At 44.0% G+C, this 23,187-nt stretch overlaps 1 long non-coding RNA gene across 4 annotated transcripts in view; it reads right to left on the bottom strand.

Annotated features, from left to right (window-relative positions):
• Positions 1 to 19,860: 19,860 nt before the first annotated feature.
• LOC119814306 overlaps positions 19,861 to 23,187 on the bottom strand; it is a 6,810-nt gene continuing 3,483 nt past the window's right edge. For 3 of the 4 annotated variants that reach the window (XR_005285388.1, XR_005285386.1, XR_005285387.1), the window contains exon 3: positions 19,861 to 23,187. This exon is cut by the window's right edge and continues 840 nt beyond it. This is a non-coding gene — a long non-coding RNA (uncharacterized LOC119814306). The other variant, XR_005285389.1, reaches the window with a different exon arrangement.

The raw sequence follows: 23,187 nt of genomic DNA, 5'->3' as shown, positions 1-23,187 counted from the left end.
ATGAACTAAAAATGGGTGCTCCAGCAAAGCATGCACACATATTCACAGGAAATGGGGCCGCATTCTTCTAGTCTGCTAATGTGGCTTTTCCTGTAAAGTACTTCTGAATACATCTCTGGGGTTCTGATGGAAATACAAATGTCAGACATGTAAAATCTCCAGGGTTATTTGATATGATTGCAAGGAATCAAGAAAAAGGTTCTTCAAAGGAGGAAGGACGGTATTCATAAAAATAGAGACTCACATGAGAATATGTCACGAATAACTTCAGATCAGTTTTGTGACCCATTATGTTGGCAAGCTTATAGCTGGTCCAACTCAAAGACCACTAAGGCATTACTAAAAATCCATGAACACATTTCTGTCCTCAGGGAATTAAACACGAAGGCCAAATGATTCAGAATTTCCACTTCTGTTTGTCTACTCAAATAAATAAATAAATAAATAAATAACCATTCAATGGCCTACATTTAAATGTGCATACTAGCAAAACAGCCAAAAAATAAAAACAATCTAATGTCTGTCAGTTGATGAAGATGTAATCATACAATGGAGTTTTTATATATGGCCATTAAAAGTAAAACACAGATAATGCCTTCTGTAAATGCACATAAACCTCAAGAATATGCTAAAAGACACAAAAGAGAACGAACATGATTTTTCTGTGGTGCCCAGGAAAAGCAAATGTATACAACTGGAAAGCTAATCAATGGCTGCCTATTGCTAGGGAGGGCACCACAGTCATGGATGTGAGTCCACGAAGAGGCTTCTGAACCTGATTACAGTGCTGATTGTGTAGCTTGGTGACTGCAATATAATCCTGAACCTCTGCAGTCTAATTTATCAATCTCCTGATAACTTCAATTCAGTTAAACAGACAGAAAATTTAAAGAAGTTATACAAAACTCCAGGCTATTTTCCCTTATGAACACAGATGGCAAAAATTCTAAACAAAGTATTAGCAACAAAATATATTGAAAGGAGAGAACACCATGACCAATAGGTTATCCCATAAGTGCAGGGCTATAGTAACATTAAAAGTCAGACAGGGCTGGCAAGATATCCCAGCAGGTAAAGGCACTTGGCACCAACCCTGCCCATCTGAGTTCCATGCCCAGGACCTTTAGCAGGAGAGAGTCAATTCCAGAGAGTTCTCCTCTGCTCTCCATACATGCTGGCAGTGACATGCACATATGCACACACACAAAGTATAATTCATAATGGTAAAAAATTAAAAGAGGCCAGGTGATGGTGGTGCATACCTTTAATCCCAGCACTCAGGAGACAGAGGCAGGCAGATCTCTGTGAGTCTGAGGCCAGTCTGGTCTATAAGAGCTAGTTCCAGGACAGGTTTCAAAGCTACAGAGAAACCCTGTCTCGAAAAACCAAAACAAACAAACAAATAAATAAATGAGAAAAGTCAAACTGTGATTAAATGGATATCAAATATTTTGTAAAATGCAACATTTAATTATTTAAAGGCACTGGGCGAATAGAAAGCACTTACTCATCTTCTGAAAGGTACCTCTCAGCATCATGCTCAATGGAAAAAAAAGTTTTCCTCTTGAGAGCAGTAACTATCTACTCTTACAACTTCTGTTAGCAATTCTATGTGAGGGATAGAGACTATGTAATAAGGTAAGAAATGGGAATAAACGACATCTAAATCACAAAGGAAAAACCAAGCTCTTTACTTGTAAGTATAATTAATATAAAAATTCTTATTGACATCTTAAAAGGTGCTATTAAGTTTCAAAAGGTTGAAGAGAGTGACCATATGACCCCCTATTCCATTCCTAGGTAGATATGCAAAGGAACTGAAAACATCTACCCAAACAAGCATGGACATATTTACTCATGGCAGCATTCCTAACAACAATCAAAAGGCACAAACAACCCAGATGGCTCTCAAGGGGATGAATGGACAAAGAAGCCACAGACATAGAAGCAATACACTGTTACTCAGCCTGGGAAAGAATGAAGTACAGATCTGTACTTAAAGATTAAAAAGCCAGACATGGTGACACATAGATTGACCCCATTCAGCAGATAGATGTAAAATGATTAAATCTACAGATAGATTATAGAATGGTGATTGTCTGGGCCTTTGGAAAGAAGAGAATGAGGTGATACTGCTAATATGTAAGGATTTTACATTTATAGGATTGACCTGAAATCAGGCAGAAATGGTTGGTACACAACAGTGTATTAGGCTACTGCATCTAGTTTTCAGTAGTTGATTTTGTTATATGACTTTTATCTTAATAAACATTACTTTTGAAAAATTTTCAGGAACTAATAATTGAGTTGAGCAGGGCTATGGGATACAACAGAGGTCAACAAATAACTTTTCCACAACTGCAAAACGAAGTCATTCTAACAAAGACCATATGGTCTGCAAAGTCAAAAATATTACCATCTTTACTGCTTCTTGGAGTATCAGATAAATATAAAACCTAATTATAAATCTATGTTATAGTAATCAAGGTAGACTAGTACTGGCAATAAATATGTAAAATTATTTTTAAATTGTTATTTTAATAGTCATCTAGACTGAACAGAGAGCTGAGAATTGAACCCACATAAATGCAGTCAACTGATGTCTGACAATGGAGCAAAGGTTACCCAGCAAAGGAAAGACTCCAAGAGATGATACTTGAAATAATGGGCATCACATGCAAAAAAAAAAATGAATCCAGACAAAAACCTTACATTTTAACAAATATAAACTCAAAATGGATCACAGACCTAAATGAGAAATACAAATTACAAAACTCCTAAAAGACACAGGATAGTCTACTTGATATGATGCCAAAGGCATTATCCACAAAAAAGAATAAGCTGGACTCCATTCAAATTCACATTTCTCCTGTGCAAGAGACAATATGAAAAAACAATCCATATACTGGAGGAAATGTGTGCAAGAGACATTTTCTTATTGAATATTAAACACAAAGGCTCCTAAAACTCAGAAAGAAGAAGACAGACATCTAGTGTAAAAGTTGACCAGGGACCCTAAACAGCACCTGAGAAAATCTAAAGGTGGCAAGTAATTGAAAACACCCCACCATAGGTTATTCAAGAAATGCTAAAGCAAAACATGAGGTAGGGCTCCATACTTTTAGAATGGCCCCAACCCAGAACAATTACACCACTAAATGCTGGAGAGGGTGGAACAACGTGAACTCCTGTTTGCTGCCAACCAACTGCCATGGCATGATGGAAGACAATCTGGTGGTTTATTACAAAATACAGCATACTCTTACCATTTAACCAATGTGCTGGTGTGTATTTAGACAGGAGTTCAAAACATATATACATAGGAACATCTATAACATTATCTATTACTTATAATCACCAATACACGGGAGCATTGAGATAACCTGCACATCCGCATGGTGGAATATCATTGGGGTGGTTTGAATAGGTAAGGCCCTCATAGACTCATGTGTTTAAATGCTGTGCCCATAGAGATTGGCACTATTAGGAGTATGACTTTGTGGAGGCAAATTTTGAGGTCTTACAAGCTTAAGTCTGGCCAATGGGACACAGACTCCTTCTGCTGCCCACTCAATATGTAGAACTCTCAGCTTCTTCTCTAGCACCACATCTGCCTGCATGCCACCATTTCCCACTATGATGATAATGGACTAACCTCTGAAACTGTAAGCCACCCAAATTAAATGTATTTCTTTATAAGAGTTACTGTGGTCATGGTGTCTCTTCACGGCAATAGAAACACTATGACATCCCTTCAATACTAAAAAGAAATGGGATATCAGCCATGAAAAGACACAGAGGAATCTTAAATATATACTATGGAAGGGAAAAGCTGAACTGAAAGGACTGTATTCTGTATGATTTCCAATGCAGGACATTCTGCAAAAGGCAAAACTATAAAGAAGGATGTTTAATGCTTTTAGAAGCAGGGCTTAGAAGTAGAAAGGAACACAAAGTACTGAGGATTTCTAGGATGGTAAGTGTGTCTCCACCATAAGGTGGGTACATTCTATGTGTGTCCAACCAAGAGAGATCCTAGGACAACGTATAAACTATTGGCAATGATAGTGTCAACATGGGGTCCTCAAGTAAAACACAGGTATTTTTAAGAAGAAGGGGTGTTGATTCTACAGGTACTATCCATGAGTGGGCTCAAGGAATATAGAGACCCCTGTAGATGTTCCTACAGTAAACTCTATAAAGAATTTCCTCACAGTTTTATGCCCATCTTAAATTGTAACATTGGACTAACTTGGTAGTACACACCTTTAATCCTAGCACTTGGAAGGTAGAGGTAGGCAGACCTCTGTGAGTTCCACGACAGTCAAGGGTACACAGAAAGACCCTGGTTCAAAAACAAACAAACAAAAAAGCAATATAAAGGTTGGGGAAGATGGCTCCGTAATCAAAGCACTTCTCACATAAGTGAAAGGACCTGAAACAAGTGAGATGTGATCTTCAGTGAGAATTACCAAGGTAATCCCCAGGGCACAAAATTTTTAAAGTACAAAACTTCATCAAAGAATTCAAGTTTACAGAAGACCAAAAGAAATATCCCAGGGAACTTTAAAGAGAATCAATACCTGAGCAATGCCCAAGAAAACACAAGCAAGCATATGGCTGACTGAAATGACAAAGGCAATCAAGGACTGGAAAACCAAATTCAATAGAGAGATAAACACCGAAGAGGCACAGCTAAGATGAAGATGGAACTGAAAAACCCAACAACACAACGAGAAAACTCAAGGGAAAACCTTAGAAGTAGAAGATAGACTATCAGGACCAGAGATAAAGCAGACGAATTAGGTCACACAAGCAAAAATGAAAAATTTAAAAGCATCCAAGAAAGGCTGGAGAGATGGCTCAGAGGTTAAGAGTATTGGGTTTCTTACCAAGAACTCAAGTTCTATTCCCACCACCCACACTGATGCTTAAAACCTGGAACTAACAGTTCTAGAGCAGCTGCCATGTTCTTTGGGCTTCCAAGGACATCAGTCAAACCCACAGTACACAGACATGCATGCAGACAGTCACATACCTAAAATAAAAATTAAACACATGTACAAGGGGGGAGCACACATGCAGGAACTGTGGCACACCATAAAAAGACCAAGTCTTTATTATAGACAGAAATGAAAGAAGATCCCCAGGACAATGTCATGGGCCAGAACTGTTGTAGGAGGCCATTTGTTTGTTTTCAGCTATTCAGGCCCGAAATCATCACACAAAAACTATATTATTTAAATCACTGCTTGGCCTATTAGCTCTAGTTTTTTTTTTATTGTCTAGCTCTTCCATCTTAATTTAAACCATTTTTATTATTTTATGTTTTACCATGAGGCTTGTGGCCTACCATGAGGGCGAGGTTTTAGCTGACAGTTCATGTCTTTTCCCTCTGGCAGCTCCATGGCGTCTCCTGACTCCACCTTCTTTCTCCCAGCATTCCGTTTAGTTTTCCCCACCTATCTCTATTCTGCCCTGTGCAGGCCCAAAACAGCTTCTTTATTCATTAACTAATAAAAGCAGCATATATACAGAAGGACATCCCATACCACAGGTCTTCAACACTATAGAAGAAAACTCCAAAGAAACACACATACAAGAAATGCACAGAATCCTTAACTATAAAAGGTGTCAAATAGCCAGGCAGTGGTGGTACACACCTTTAATCCCAGCACTTGGGAGGCAGAGGCAGGTAGATCTCAGTGAGTTCAAGGCCAGCGTGGTCTACAAAGTAAGTTCCAAGACAGTCAGAACTTACATAGGAAAAAAAAAAGTCAAATAACCAAAGCAATCCTGAACAAAACTAAACACAATGCCGGAGAGAATATCATTCCAGATTTCAAGACATATTACAAAGCCATAGTAAATAAAAACAGTATGGCACCAGCACAAAAACAGGTTTGTAGACTAATGAAACAAAATATAAGACCCGAACATGAGAACATGTAATTCCAGCTATTTGACAACTGACAAAGAAGTCAAAAGCATACACTAAAGAAATGATGGCATCAACAAATGGTGTTGAGAAATTAGATGTTAACATATAGAATATGGAAATTGGACCTTATCTATCATCCTGTACAAAATTAATTCCAAATAAATCAAAGACCTCAATGTGAAAGGTCAAACTGCTAGAAGAATAGGCGGAACCTACAAGTTATAGGTGTGGGCGAGGACTTCCTTAACAAAACTCGATTTCTCTAGGAATTAAGGCCAAAAATTGACAAGCAGAATCTCATAAAACATAAGACCCAAACATGAGTATATGTAATTACTGTAATTCCAGCTATTTGACAACTGACAAAGATGTTAAAAGCATACACTAGAAAAAATGACAGCTGTAAAAAGCTTTTGTACAGATAAGAAAACTACCGAGTCAAGAGGAAGTGAGGCCAAATCTATATATCTGTCAGAGGGTTAATATTCAGAATATGTAAAGCTCAAAAAACAAAGAATCATGAAAACAAAAGATCCATTTTTTTTTAAAATGAGCTATGACACCTGGAGAGATGGCGCAGTGGTTAAAAGCACGGGCGGTTCTTTCCGAAGACCTGGGTTCCATTCCCAGCACCTACATGGTGAATCACAAACTTCTGTATCTACATTTCAAGGGGATCAGACTCCCCCCTCTGGCTTTCCTCGGGCACTGTATCCACACATTACAGACATATATGTAGGCAAAACATCCATACCCATAAAATAATGTTTTTATGGTTTCGAACAGAGAATTTTCAAACAAAGAAATAAAACTTGCTAATAAAGAGCTCAAAATGTTCAACGTCTTTAGGAATTAGAGAAATGCAAATCAAAACAGCATTGAAATTTCACCTTTCCCCACTCAGAATGCAAAGATCAACAAAACTACTGACAAATATGCTGGAGAGGCTGTGGGGGAAGGGAACCCTCACCCACTCTTGGTGGAATTACAAACTGGCCCAGCTCTAGTGGCATTTCATTTGTGTTTTTAATAAATAAAGCTTGCCTTACAGACCAGGCAGCAATGGCACACACCTATAATCCCAGTAGCCACACTAGTTTGCCATAGAAGCCAGGCACAAGAAGTAGTGCACACCGTCATCCCCAGCACTAGAGAGGAATATAAATCAGGAGGAGACAGCAAACAGGAGGAGACAGCTCTCAGTCTCATCCTGAGATTCCTGAAGGCTGGATCACTCTTTTCAGACTGAGATTGAGATAAGAGGCAGTGGCTGGCTGCTTTGCTTTCCTGGTCTTCGGGCTGAACCCCAATATCTGTCTCTGAGCTTTTATTAATCAAGCTTCATCCAGCTACTCTGGAAATCTGTATGGAAAGCCCTCAAGAAACTAAAAATAAATGTTCTATATGACCCAGATACACCACTCCTCAGAACATGCCCAAAGGACTTAACAGGACACTTGCTCAACCATGTCCACTGTCGCTCTCTTCTCAACAGCTGGGAAATGGGGACAATCTAAATGCCCTTGTACTGATAAATGGGTGGCAAGATGGCTCGCTAGATCTATACATACACAGGGAGTACTGTCCAGCTGTAAAGAACACTGAAATCATGAACTAAGCAGACACAGGAAACTATAAAAAGATGGTAATTAGACACTAGGAAAATGCAGGCTACATTAAATGATAAACCACGACCTAACTATTACAATTCTAAACTTATAAAGACTGGCCATACCAAGTGTTAGCAAGCATGCGCAGGAATAGGAACTCTAATTCACCACTGACAGGAATGCACCATGCTACGATCTCTATGGGGAAACATATGACAGGGCTTTATTTTTAATGATTTTCTGAGTAGAAAGTAATGGGTTTCTTTATGACACGTTCATGTACATCGCTTGACTCTTCTCATATTTGCCTTTTGTGGCAGCAGTTCTGGGTTGTCAGTGTGGCCGTATGTGGAAATCACTACAACCCACGCAGTTGGGTACACCTGTGAGAGAGTTTTCTTGACAGTACCACTTGAAGTGGGCAGACCCACCCTAAATTAGGATCTCTTGAGGTAGGAAGACCCACCTCAGATCTGGACCACACTTTCCAGTAACGGCCTGTATAAAGGACAATGAAGAAGGGAACACGTGCTCTCTGCCTGCCTGTCCTCACTCTCCCCGAAAGTCCGTTCCTTCACAGACATTAGAGCCCACTCCTTCAAGACTTCCGTGTGTTCTGAAGACCAGCCGAGACAGCCAGCCTGGTGGAATGAACAACTACAGGATTCTTTGACTTTCTGGAGACAGTCATAGTTAAACGGTTGGACCATAACCTGTAAGCCACTCCAATTTTGTACACACACACACACACACACACACACACACACATTCATTTGATCAGTTCTGTTTCTTTAGAAAAGCTTAACCAATGCACCCTCCCACCAGGGTACTCCTGCCCCACCTTCGACCTCCTGCTGGCTCCTATTTCACTCAAATAGCCTGCTCTATCATGAATATAAATGTGTGTATACAAATATATATTTTAATATAGATTCCATATAAAAGAGAAAACATGAGACATGAGCTAATTTGTCTTCCCCTACTATCCTCTCATTGTCTCTCCTCCCTTTAGACTCCTGTTTTCCCATACAGGCCCCCTTCTACTTCCATAGTGTGTGTGTATATGTGTGTGTATGTGTGTGTGTGTGTGTGCATCACACACATATATGCTTTCATAGCTATATGTGTATACACACACACACACACACACACACATATATATGAGAGAGAAGGGGGAGAGAGAGATTCTATATGGTAGTTGTTTAAAAATCAAATATATATTTACAATGTGATTTAGGTATTCAACTAGATCATTGTTCCAACATAAAATGAAATACTCCATGTTAGCTAGTATGTGAATACCCCCTGCCCATATATACATGTAAGCTAGTACGTGAATACTCCATGTCCATATATATGTGTTAGCTAGTACATGAATACTCATTTTAGCATCATTGTTTAAAATAAAACTGTGTCCAACATCAAAAATTCCACCCACAAATGAAAGAAAAAATGGTGCTATGTTCATACAATGGAATAACGCTTAGTAATAAGAATAAATAAACAAGGAATAGATGCTCTAACATGGGTGAATCTCAAAAGCTAAGTGTCAGACAGTAGACACAAGTTTTGTACAGGCAAATGCAGAGTAGTGGTTGCCACAGGCAGAGGGCAAATGAAGCAACTCGGTGTGGCTATCATTTTATGATATGCGAATATAAGAAAATATCACATTATACAACTTAAATATATAAAACGTTGCCTATTACATCCCCACAAATTTGGGGGAAGATTTTATATTTTAGGCCAAGACTACTTTAATTGGTTAGTGTATGATGGAAGCCACAATCGGACCTACCCGCTGCCACTGCGAAGTTAGAATCCAGGAAGACTTTACGGATCTCCCCTATACACCCGTCTACGACAGAGCGGCAGGAGACTTTTAAAGGACTTTTCTCCAGTGTCAGTCTTAAAGGCTCCAGCTACGGGAACTTCAGCTGTCTAGGCTCCAAGGCCTTCCATCTATAAAACGGGAAGTGTTCCCTGTCTTTGGGGACTGTCACAAGGACGAGCAGAGGTGTGCATGTGCAAACCCTCTCCCTGGCTACCAAGAAACCAGCAACCGTTCGTGAGCACACGAAAGGCGACAGGGCACTCAATGGCCTTCACCTAGACTGGTCTGAGGGCAGCAGCAAGGTCGTGGGTCCTGAGCGGCCCCAAGAGGTGGAAATCCCGCACTGACCACCCTTAAAAGCTCTAAAACGAGAAGCGGTACCTCACGCAACTGCTGCGGCAGAAGGCAGGTCTCCACGCCGTGTCCTCTCCTTCCCGGGCAGGCCAGAGCCTTCCAGCAGGCCTCTCCATAGGTGGCGAAAAGGCTCCATCAAGATGGCACCGCGTGAGGGGCGAGCTCCTTCCCAGAAGGCCCTGCGCGCCTCTCATTGCCCAAACTGGCTCCCAGCTGCTGCCCTCCCCAGTAGATTAACACCGGCCAGCTCTTCCTCATAAGCTCAAATCAGCCTCACAGACGTGGAATGGGAGGTTTTACGTGGTGTCCACCACAAAGCTCTCAGTAAATATTTGCTGAAGGCGGGAAGGAGCCATGCGTGGCCAGGTCTATGGTATACTGGAAACTGTGCCCTGGGAGGAAGATTTTTCTTTTTCTTTCTAAGGCAGGCAAGGGGACGGATGAAGACTTGCTTTTGATGAGTCCTATATAATTAAACACTGAATAGTCTGAGTATACTCCCAAATAACTTTTGGATAGCTGTCAACAATTAAACATAGGCCGCCATTAATTCTGCCAGGTGAAGAAAGGTGTTTGTCAGAATACGTGGCCTGCGTACTTGCAGTTAAGGCGGAGGGATTCTGAATGAAACACTTTTGGGCCCAGGAGCTTTCAGATGTTTGCTAGGTATGCAGTCTTAGGCAGGTTGCCTAACCGCTCCAGGCTTCTGCCAAATGGGGAGAAACAGTTCCTACTTTATAGTGTTCAGCACCCTGAGTATTTCATAAATCTTAACCATTATTCCCATTCATAATAAATCCTTCCTGAATCAGCTTAGCTTCCTGTAAACGGTAGGTGACACCAGAAAAGACGACCTTTCTCTGACTCATATAACACAATAGACGAAATAACAGCCATTAAAATGGTTCTTGGGTTAACTGAGAGGATCTGAATGGGCTGGCTGAGCTCAGATAAAGGTTGCCCACTTGAGGAGGTGGTCTGGCTCTGCAATTCCACCCTGGACTCCCTGAATGGGCCAACACTCTCCAACTCCTATAAGGCAAGTTGCTGGTGGCTTTCTGTTTAAAATTTGTATATTTAGCCAGGCGGTGGTGGTGCACGCCTTTAATCCCAGCACTTGGGAGGCAGAGGCAGGCGGAGCTCTGTGAATTCGAGGTCAGCCTGGTCTACAAGAGCTAGTTCCAGGGTCCAAAGCTACAGAGAAACAATGTCTTGAAAAACAAAAGCAAAACAAACAAAAAATTGTAAATTTGGTCAAGACAAATGGAAAAATATGCCCTCAGAATGGGTTTTACATGAAATGTTTATAGCAGCTTTGCTCGTGGTAATGAAAATATTGCAAACAACCAAATGTTCATAAGCAGCAGCCTCCAGCTAATTCATAAAATGAAACACTGGGCGATAACACTGGATGACTTCTAGGATGTGCGTCTCAAAGACACGTCAGGAAAGGAGTGAGGCCCGCAGGGCTCGCGCTGCTGGACTCCGTTTATTCGGAGTGCTAGACAAGACAAACTATCTACAGGTACAGAAAGCAGATCTGTGGTTTCTTGTGGCCAGGGCTTGGGGCAGGAATTAATGGGCACAAAGCAGGAAAGCATTTTGAGGCATACTAGGAACATCCTGAGTGCAGTAGGGAGAAGCTACAAGAATGGAGCTTTGCGAAAACTCATTAAACTGCTTTAATGAAAATGAGTTCATCAGACCACTTGTAAACTACATTTTAATAAAGCTGATTTTTAAAAAGTAATGGTGAATGTCTATAACCCATGTCTTTAATAAAGCAAATTATCCCAGAGAATTTCAGAGCATATATGAGGAGAGCCAATTATTTGAAAGGCCTGGGGAGAGAGCGTTGGTTTATTTGGTAAAGAAACCCCACCTGTGGGCTACAGCATCCACTCACGTCTGAGATTTCTAGCCTACCCTCTGTATTCCAGACTTCGCTAGCCAGAGTCAAAGGCCTTATCCACAAAAGATCAATTTGCAGAAAAAAAAAACCATGAACTCCATTATGGCAACTTTTGAATAAGATCAGGCAACAGCTAAAACGTAGTCACAAAGAACTTAGCAAAACAGAAATGTTTTCAGGTTCTAATTTTTCAAATAGAAAGCAGCCTTGGTGTGTGACTATGATTTCTAAAGTCTTCATCTATGAAAATAAGAAAACTTAGTCTATCTGCGTTGTAGGAGTCAGGAGCATGCAGGTGTGGGGGCACTTGCCTTTAGTCTCAGTGCCTGAGCGGCGGGGGTGGGGGGTGTCTCTGTGAGTTTGAGACCAGCCTGGTTTACATTAAAAGCTCCATATTGGCCACTGTGAGACCCCCCCCCTCTCTCTCTCATACACACACACACACACACACACACACACACACATGCACACATGTGCACATGCAAACACATATACACAAAGTCAGGCTGGCAGATTCTATCAGGGAGATGATTTAATTGGAAGAATTGGAAGAAACATCAAGGGATGGATGTGGAAATTTCCAAGTCTTGACAAAGTTTTATTTCTTTGTCAAGTCAGGTAAGAAGCCTGATGTAGGGGTAACCCACAGAGACACGGCACCAATTGTGAAATGAAGGCCAGAGAACTCATGCCTCCCTGCAAATGCCACCAACTCCTCTCCCTCCTCCTCTCCTCCTCCTCCTCCTCCTCCTCCTCCTCCTCCTCCTCCTCCTCTTCCTCTTCCTTCTCCTTCTCCTTTTTTTTTCAAGACAGGGTCTCCATGTAGCCCTGGATGACTTTGAACCCAAGATCTGCCTCCTTCGGCTTCCACTTCAGATGATTCATGACCAGGTTCCCCTTCCACATTCCCATTTGCTAGCTCTAGTAACACAGGTCAGTGTACACTGTGGGCCGCTGACCCTGAAAAAAGTGCCAGACATTCTGGATCCCAGACGTGGGTTAATGTCCTGATGGGTTCCAAGCTCCCCTCTAGCGTATCAGGTACACATCAGCTGGTACTTGTGGTTCATAGAAAGCAGACTCTGAGGCACGTTCCAGGCCAGGGAGAGACACCATCCCTAGTAAAAGGAACGGACCTGAGGCTGTCCTCTGGCCTTCACATATACTCATAAATGACCACAACAAAAACCCAGCCGGCTCTAAGAAATGTCAGACTGAACGTGTGAACGTTCTCTCATTCTCTTCATGGCCGTTTTGTTCCTGACTGGAGCAGAGGGCAGCAGGGCTCCTCACTGGCAGGGAGCAAGCAGTGGTTGTATGTGAATAGCTGTGGTCATCCTATCTGGTTCTGTGCTTTCTCTTTAAACAAAAAAGTAAGGCAAAGGTATTCTGACCCCTCCCAGAGAGGAGGCAGAAGAGCTGGAGCAGTCAGGGAGCATTCCTTTAGTCACCTGAAGAATCTTCCAAACTGTCCCTCAAGTTCCTATGACAGGCTTGAGTGGGAGGTTGCCCCTCCCCATCCTCAGAGGCCTTCTCTCCTTCCTTGTTTAAACCTGCATCAGTGAGAGGAATGGCTTTTCATCCTGCCTGCCTCATCCAGGCAGGGTGACCAGGTAAAAGGCCACCTCTGAAGTGGGGCTACTTCTGAGGGACACAGCCTAGCGTTAGGTCCTCTTGGAGCACCCTCTGCTTAACACGCTTAGCACCCCACAGGCGTCTCCTTCTTCCCGGCACTCACGGCTTCTATTTGTTATAAGTCCCTTATTTGTGCGTATTTTACAAATGCAATCTATTCCTATCATGACTGGCTGATTTACAGGATTGTGTGTGTTCAGAGAGTAGGAGATGGGTCTGCTGTAATCATCACATTTGGGCACCAACAGAAGCTCATGGGTTTCCATAGATAGTTCATAGCCAGTCTCTGCTGTTCCTCATCATGCAAACTTGGGTCACCTCCCCACTTTTTGCCTCAGCTTCTCCAGTAACCAAAGACTGGACCTTGGATTCCCTTACCACAGAGGCCCACATGCTGAAAACTGGTGGGAATAGGCTAGAAAGAGCCAGAAGCAAGAGACTTTTGATAATCCAAGAGTTAGTCTCTAACAACGAGCAACACATGGGGGAGTTTTGCAAGTCTTCAGCTAGGAGTTACGTTGACCGTGCCTCGCCACGCTCTGACTAGCTGATTTCAGGTGTGTTTGGGCCACTCAGTGTCTTGCAAGTCAAACTGAAACTTAGCATTTGCCAAGCCGAATAGGTACTTCCATAGAGAATGTACCTGTGAAATCATAATGGCCATGACGTCCACACTAGGCCTGTGTTTACGGCTCTACTCCTGCCCTCCCTGCCCCTTCTCCTACCTACCATTGCTACACACCAGTGTCATCCTGGCCCTTGGCCTCAGCTGTGAAGAAGGTTCTAGAGTATCTGGACCCAGACCCAGCATATGGATTCAGAGATAAGGACACAGTCTCCAGTCAGCAGACTCGGGGAGGGGGGGGCAGCTTGGTGTGGCATGGACAAAGATGATCATTTAAAGAGCTTCATGACTATCTAAACCAAATTCTTACCCCCAGGAAGAAGCAACGCTGCTTAAGGAATTATGCTGCAGTTATACCGCCCTTGAAAGCAGGACTCCATATGTCCAAGGATAGTCACAGAAACTTCTAAAGGGAAAGATGGAAAGGCCTTAATCGTCAGTGCTAGAGACCAGTTAATAGTGTCACCCCAGGTGATCAGTCGCAGTTCAGTGCCAGTTTAGAAAAGACCAGGCAGACTCCATACAAATACATGAGATGGCCAAAATACAGAGCAGCCTGTGTACCCACCAAGAGATGCGTGGATAAAGAAAAACAGACTGTGAGTGCCAAGACATACACACAAATACACACATGCAGATAGACACACACAGACATGCAGACACACACAAACACATGCAGGCATGCACATATGTACATACAGGCACACACACATACACAGGCATCCATACAGACATGCGCACACACACACATCTATGCAGGAACACACACACATACATACGAACATACACACATGCACACATTCATGCACACATGCACCAACAATGGAATTTTACTCACAAGAGAGCATAAAATCCTGTCACTTGGAGTTAAATGATTGGAACCAGAGAACACTTGGTTAAGTGAAATAGGCCAGACACAAAAACACAAGACCTTACTTTCTCTCTTCCATGTGAGACTTAACAAGTTGATGTGACCTAAGGGTAGCAATGATTAGAGACTGGGAAGAGTACAGGGCCTGGGAGGAGGAGGATTGGGTATGATCAGTGCGCTGTAAGGATGGATGGAAATATCACAACAAACCCCACTGGAATGTATAACTAATATAACTAATATGTGTGACTAAAAAGGAGCCTTACAGGGAAAAGCAGGAGGCAGAATAGGGTTGAGAAGAGACTAGCAAAATTGAGCATAGATGCAAAGCCTTGCCTCTCACGGGTTGGATCGTATCACCCCAAATTTAAGTGTTCAAGTGTCACCTGGAGACAGAGTCCTTACAGAGGTCATCAAGGTCAAATGAAGGAGCTGAGATGGGCCCTGACCAAGTCCTTACAAAGAAGGAAGTGCAGACACAGACAGCACACGGGGACAAAGTCAAATGAAAACAAAAATGGAGGCCAAAGTGATGTTTCTACAAGTCAAGGGCCACCAAAGTCTGCCCACGGAACAACAGAAGCTTGTGGAGAGGCCAAAAGAGAGAGCCGCCCTCACAGCCTGAAAACCCAAGCTCAGACTCCAGTCTCCAGAGACAGGGGACGGTAAATTTCCATTGTTTAAGCTACCCTGTTCATGGCAGTTCTTATACTAAACCTATAAAACTCTCTCTCTCTCTCTCCTCCCTCTCTCTCTCTCTCTCTCTCTCTCTCTCTCTCTCTCTCTCTCTCTCTCTCTCTCCCTCTCCCTCCCCCACCCCTCTCTCTCTCTCTCTCTCTCTCTCTCTCTCTCTCTTTCTCTTTTTATTCATGCTCCCGAGTCAGGTAACCGATGATCTGAGTACAAATGCAGCCATCTTAAGACCACAGTCCTCAACGGGGAAACACTTCTCCCATTCGGACCTCAGCGTGTGACTAGCTGTTCGTTTTGTGGGCCAAGTCTTAGGCTAAGCTGTGAGGGCCCATTGCTGGCACGCTCAGGCTCACGCTGCTCATATTGGCCAATCAGGGTGTCTACAAGTGTAGAAAAGGATGCTAGAGGCTCTGCAACCTTAGCCCCTCCCGCCCGCTATGGGCTTGAGGTGGGAGTCTGGGCTGGTTTGGGGATGGAGGATAGCAGACAAGTTCCATTCATCGGCATGCAGAAGGGAATTTCTGAGCTCAGAGGCTCTCTGGGGCAGGCAGGTGGCTTGACTCAGATATCATCGGATGATTCACTGCACGCAAAGAAGCTCTTTTCCCTTTCTGGAGTAAATGGGCAGATGGATAGCCACTGGGTGAGTCACAGGGCCCGGGGCCCAAATAGCTGTGCAGATGGAGAAAAAAATGAGCCCCGTGCAGGAGGTGCCTGCCTCATCAGAATGGGGGCCTGCCCCCTGCGTGTGCAGCACCTGGCAGACACTAGAATTCCCAGAGCCATCAAAGCCCCTGAAGCAAAGGAGGCCTGGAGACTCGGCATGGTGGTGGCTGCCACCAGGACCTTGGCCACCTTTCAAAGTAACAATGATCAGAAACTTGGAAGGAAACTCAGTGTGGAAGAAATTAGAACGAAGGCTGTTGAGTGCCAGGGTCAATGTAACCCTGGCACTAAATATCATGCGAAGATGACCAGGCATGGGAATGGCCACCTAAGGAACCAGCATTTTCAGTTCCTGACAAGGGTGTCCTTGCCAGTGGCTCCAGTAAGATACAGGAGTTTCTGAAGCCGTAGGCAGTTAGCCCCCACCCTTCTTCCCTCGGCCTGCAATTCAAAACACATTGTTTTTTATTTTCTGTATGGCCAAAAAGATATCCCTCAGAGATCTGCTGAGAATGTAAGAGGTTCGTGAAAGTCACCAATGAAAAGATGCCATGTTCAACTAAAGTGGGAGGTACCTCAACACAGCCTACTGCAGAATCCACTTCTGAAAGAACAGTAAGGGGCCATGCCAACTGTTTACGCTGCCATCCAGTACCACAAGTGCATAATAGCCAGGCCATCTGACCATCTTTTGTAGGATACATACTCTGTTCTGTACAGGAGTCCATGGGGAATAATATATGGTCTTGGAATGCCGCATAAGCAATCATTGTAAATACACAAACAATAATCTGAAAACTAACAGCAAGTTATAATTAACATCATGCTGAAAACGGGCTGGGAGGATCAAGGAGAGGGTAACTTTCAGTTTGGATTTGAAGGTAAGTGGGATTCCTCCAGGTTACATGGTGGCAGAAAAGGGTCCATAGGAAGGGAGGACCTTATTCAAAAGCTAATAAGAAATGAATACAAAGTCTGGGGTGCTGGAGGGATGGGTGTTCGGGCAAGAGAATGCCAAGGAGGTAGCCGGATGAGCATGGCTATGTAAGACTCCTCCCTCTATTACTGAGTTGCAAGGGAGCCAATGTATGTTTCGCCCTGCCAGGTAATAGTTCTCAATGGAGAGAAAGAGCTAACTGGGATGAACTGGCAAGGAAAGACTAGCTCAGAGAGCCTGGGAGCTCAGCAAGGGATCCTGAGGCCCCAACAGTCAACATGAAAGCCCAAAAAGGAGGAATAAGACCTGTATCACTGTGGGTTCTCAGAAGAGAGGACCTGCTAACCGAAGGGCAGATCGGTGGAGGTGGCAGGTTTCAGGGTTTCTCACTTGGCTGGCACAGAAGCAGGGAAGAGGGGTCGGCTATCACTGTGGACATGTTGTTTTGGTGAAGACATGGCTGCGGGTCGTCTAACTAGAAATGTCCAACAGGCTGGCAGAAATATGGGCGCGGAACCTGACAGAGAGGACTTGGAGGGCATATTTTTCCTCTGACACATTTTTGTCCAGCTTCCATTCCTGAGGTTTGGCTCGGCCCACTGTGGACTGGTGGGGGAAGCGCCGCTCTGAGATCCTGGGTGTACTTACACAGCCACAGTGGCAAAGCCATTGCCTTCCCCACTCCTGCATAGGAGCAGAACTTGTGGAGATGCACGGGTCCCTGCCTGAGGACAGGACACTAAGGATGCAGTTCTGGGCTGGCACTGAAGGTCTGTCTCCTGCTACATCTCCTCCAGGTGAGGTGTGTTCCTCCAGGATTGCCAAAGCCCAGAGTTCCCAAGGACCAGCTGGCAAGTGGGAACCAAAGGCGGAGGAGGGAAAGGTTCCGGCTCTTCCCTGGCGCTCCCTTTTGGATCCCAGAAGGACTTAGTGCCAGGAGAAGATTCAACATTCAAAGCAATCATCAATGTGTGTCATGAGGCAGTAGGATGGCCAAGACCAGAAAAAGAGAGTGCCGGGACGTTCATCAGATATCCTAGGTGGAATTCTTCTGATTTGGGGTCATCTCAGGATGGAATCACAGTGGACACACTCAAGGATGCTTGGCCATAAAACCTGTCACTTGCAGGATTTGTCAGCTGTACTCTCTGTCTGAGTTGAAGTCCATACAATGGTTTGTATTCCCATTTTACAGATGAGGAAAGTAGAGCGCAGAGGTGTCAAATGGCTCTCCCTAAATCACCTCTCCAGTCAGTAGTGACTCTGGATTTGGACACAGTCTGGCTGATTCTGGAGCCTGCCTTCTTAACCACAAAGTGACAGACTTCACCACAAAGCACACAGCCAATGGCTGATGTATTCACAGGGCACTTTGTGCTGCTAAAAGCACTCTATTATGCTTATATCCTCAAATTAACAGAGCCAGAGCCAAGACTAAACCCTTAGCCTGGAATGGCTTTCTACAGTCTTCTCTGGGGCTGGAAGCTAGACCCAGCGTCTGGAGCACTGAAGCCCCTTCCAGACACAAGAAGCTAAGACACAGCATCAAGGAGCTGAACGGGCTCCCTAATGCCGCACAGTATACCTGGACCACACTCTTGGGACCACAAAGAGGAACTAATCACGATGACTGACAGCGGCTGAGAGAGATTTACACTTCGCGCTAAACCCCTAACAGTTACAAGCGTCTCCTCGTGAGTCCCCGTGTTGATTTGTGCTCATTTTCTTTCTGGCTTCCTCTAAACTCTTGAGAGTGGAGTCCTTGTCTCTGCTCGGCATCCACTGATAGCACAGCAGACGCAATTACTTGTTTGGCATGGCTGCATAGTCCTCTAAGCATGATATTAGGCTGCAGAACAGAGTAATAAACCTCGATAATTCCTAGAAATGCTTTACCTAAATATGTCCAGTGTTGATATCTGATAACATATGCTTCAGGTACCATCTACCTTTCTTTAATTTTTAAAAGATTTCTTATATTTTTATCTATATGTGTCTGTGTAGGGTTATGTGCGGGCACGCCCAGAGGCTAGACGCATCAGATCCTCTGGAGCTGGAGTCAGGCAGTTGTGAGCTGCTCCAGTCCTCTATTGGAGCAGTACAGGCTTTTCAGGGCTGAGCCATTTCCTTAGCCCTCTTTTCCCTTTAATTTTTATGTTTTGTCATTTAAGAGGAAGTTGTAGATGAACGCTTTTTACCCTTAGTTGCATATTTTGTAATTATATTTGCATATAGTTTTGTCTAAAATTCTACCCTTTCAAATTATAATGCAATTATCCCCATCACAAGATGAACTCCTATATACTGGAGTTATCGAGTCTATTATCCTGACCCAGATATTTGCCAGTTTTCCCTATAATATAGTTTCTATCCATGGAGATCAAATTTATGTATTGCACCTGTTTTTCAGGTCCTGGGGCACTGGAATCATTTTGAAATCTGGATTTTTAGAAGGGAACAACTCAGTTCTTTATAGAGATACTTTGTTAAGTATCTCTGCACTGATTGGTCTCTACCAGATACCTTTCAGATTATACCATTTTGAAAGGGATTTTAGGTCCCCCTCAATGGCTACAAGGAGACAGTTTTGGTCTGTCCCACTAAAAGTTAGTCTTAGGACCAATGAGATGGCTCAGAAGGCAGAGGCTTTTGGCCACCAAGCCTGACAACCTGAGTTAGATCCCTACAGCCCACATGAAGGAAAGAACCAACACCCAAAAGCTGTACTCCGAGCCACACGCAGTACACACACACACAGAGGAAAAAAAATTTTAAACTTAGTCTTAGCGTACACTTCACAGACATAGTCCGAGGTGTATGGAGGATTGAGGCAAAAGAGTCTCTTGGGCCCAGGAGTAAAAGGCCGGCCTAGAGATCACAATTCAAACAATAAGAAGTCGGTGTCTGCTAGATTCTGCTACAAAGTCTCTGCTTTATCCTCTTGGAATGGATAGGTGTCTTGTAAAGAGATGCTGGGAGGTTATGCAGATGTCTGATGTGAATCATCCATTGACGACTCGATTCATTCAAACATGAGTACGGGTGGGAACAGCAAGATCCTGTCATTCCTTCTCCATATAAGCCGGCTTTCAGCTCCTGCACGGGAAAGAACTTCCTTGCATGCCTTTATTATGAAGACTTGGAAATTTTTATTCAGCTAGTTACGATTTTTATTTTATTATTGGTGGTGATCAATAGTTTCAGAAACTTGTCAGGTTCTCTAGATAAAACATTTCATCTAATTCTTGAGACAATTCTGCTTCCGAGGTCATAATTATTCCTGCTTTGGAGACAAAAGGAGAAAGGTCATCAAGATTAACTTTTTCAAGAGTTAACTGGTGGTCTCTGAACTTTTTATGTCACATGCTTCAAGGTTTGTGTTTGTGTGCGCATGCGTGCTCATGCGCCTGTGGGTACATGTGCAGAGTTTCTCCTAATACTCCTGATGTCTCTACATGTAGGAATCTACTTCCCTTCCTACCTTCTTGACATTAAAATAATGGTTCAGAGAGGCTAAAGAGTTAACAAAAGCTGTGTTGAGAACCTGAGGGGCTCCCTAAAACCGCAAATTATTTGCCAGCTGACCACACTGCCCCTCCTTTTGCAGATGGAGGATGTGAATATCTGGGCTTTACTGTTACTCAGGTGAGTCCATTTGGGACAGGTAACAGCAGAAATCAGGACTTTCTTAGTAGCAGCCTGTGTTTGTGATGGTTCCAACTTTGACCAAAAGCTGCCTGGACTCTAATCTAAGCTGCGAGTCCAAGAGCTGTGTCCAAGTAGATCCTGCCGGAGCCCCGTGTGCTTCAGCCACTTTATGGCAATTGGGTTACTGGAACGTCAATTTCTTGCAGTGAGTAAATCCATTTCATCGCACAGAGGAAACTCAGGGGAGGTCTTTCGTCACATGGTTACCCTCTGATTTATCATCCCGGTAAATATGGATTTTTCCATTCTTACTCGTGTGTATGAATCACTATAAAGAAACTTCTCACTGGTACATCAGTGATCCAAGGAAACTTCCTAGTAATATAGTAAAACAAATCAGAAGACTTCAATATTTAATCAAACATATGTGCTAACACATCAATCATGTCTGGCTTTGATGACCACTCCCTAATGACTTAGTAATTACTTTTGGGGACCACTCATCTTACACCCACTTCTCATGCCTGCTGAAAACACAGAATTTAGGGCACCATCCTACACACATCATAGCTAAGTCGTTTGGTGTTAAGGAGGCCCCGGAACGCTGATGCGTCCTATGGTGGCAGCGTGTGCTGGAGGCTCTGACAAAACCTGGCTCCCACGGACATTGGACCATGCTGGCTTCTTCACATCATCCTTCTCTTTCTTCCCCTCTCTGGCCTCCTGCCCACAGCAGTCACCAAAGGAAGGGATGGGTCTTCCATTCCCAAAGAAGCCCTGAATGGTCACTGAGAGTTGCACTGGCCTTATGGGAGGAGCTTATGGAAGTTTCCATCTGGCTGGGTTCCCAACTGACTCCCTGCTGCGAAGAGGGAACCCTCTCTGCTGAGTGTCCTGATGTGCAGGATCTACTCAAAGTTCCTTGAAGCTCCCACAAAGTTCTAAGAAGCTCCCTTGGGGCGGGGGATAAATCCCTTATTCTAGGTCCTGTTAAGACTGATTCACATAAACACAAGGCAGTGGTTGATTCCTAGGGCTGCGTGCTGTGTTGCTGGGAAAGGGGTGTTCTTTATCTCCCAGCTGGTCAGCTGTGGAGTTCTGCACTGCTCCAAACGAGGGCTTTGCAGCTTCTTTCTGTTTCTATGCACTGCCCCCCCTCCTTACATTACAACCATCTAGACTGTAGACCAGGGCAAGTTCAAGAGCCACCTAGCTGGTCAGCACCCAAGCTAACTAAGCAACAGGGTGCTGGCAGCATTGAGCAACCAGCTCCCGGGGAGCTCTGGTCAGTAGCATATGTCAAAATGAAGTATCTCACTAATGCCGATTCTAAGCAGTTCAACAAGCCACCTCCAAGATTCCTGCACATTTACTGACTAGTTGTAGACAGCGCCCAGAGGAACAGGCCTCTCTGGGTTCCAGGAATATGTTTCATTGGCTTTGTCTGGGGCCTGAGCAGGGTGGGCAGAGCTGACTCTGCGCTTAGGGTGGCCAGCCAGCTAGGCTTCTGTGGAATGGCGTTTCTTGTCCCTCCTCTCCAGATATACTTTTCTCCACAGGGTCCTGGAACCACGCATGTGGCAGTGGACTTGAGGTTTTCCAGTGTTCTCAGATGCTCGTTTGCCTATTAGGGAGCCATTGCAGACATCACCCAAAGTAAGATCTTAAGGCCACAGAGAGAGAAGGAAGCATTGGTCCCTCTTGTCTAACACCATTGCATGTGCATGCATGCATGCGTGTGTGCATGCATGTTGAAAAACAATCCGTAATGCTAACAATAAAATGAAAAGAGTTGGTTGCAGGAATTAGGGATATAGTTCATGTGCATTTCTAAGCCCATCCTTCCCACTGCTGCTTGGAAAACTCTCTGCTCCCTCATGTGGATGCCCCACCCTGAATGTCCTGTGTTCAACCTAGATAACCCAAGAGGCTTCCACAACCCTGTGTTGCACATGACCTCGGGCCAATCATCCAGCTACCAGAAGGTCTCTGCTGCCAGCTGAGACCCATTCAGGTTTTAGGAAGGTCTCTTCTGGTCTTAAGAAGCAAAAGTCATTCAAATTCACCTAATACATGCACATGTTAATTTTAAAATCATAATAATCATTTGGGATGCTAGATCCTAGGCTCGAAGCACAACCGGTTCCTCTAGGGAATTGCAATGTAGGACAGGACTCCTCTCTTCCCACGGTTCTGATTGCAAGGCCTCCTGTTCAGCACCCAAGGCTTCTTGTGTCTTTAGATGTATACCTTACATGACAGAATCACCAGTCCCAGCCCCATACCAGGAGCTCCCTATCGTCTGTCCTCATTTCCAAGGGCATTTCCCCATTCTCAGGAGCCAAAGTCTGATTGGCCCGTGTCTTCTCTTTAGGCTAGACCCTGTGTGTTTTCAGGACACTGGCATTTTGACTACTCTCAGCACAGATGTCTATTTACATCTGCTCCCTTTGAGCTCAGC

Source organism: Arvicola amphibius, chromosome 5, assembly GCF_903992535.2.
Source record: "Arvicola amphibius chromosome 5, mArvAmp1.2, whole genome shotgun sequence".
Classification (NCBI taxonomy): domain Eukaryota; kingdom Metazoa; phylum Chordata; class Mammalia; order Rodentia; family Cricetidae; genus Arvicola; species Arvicola amphibius.
The sequence above is the reverse complement of the archived record's forward strand: the minus strand, read 5'-3'. Positions and strand labels throughout refer to the sequence as shown.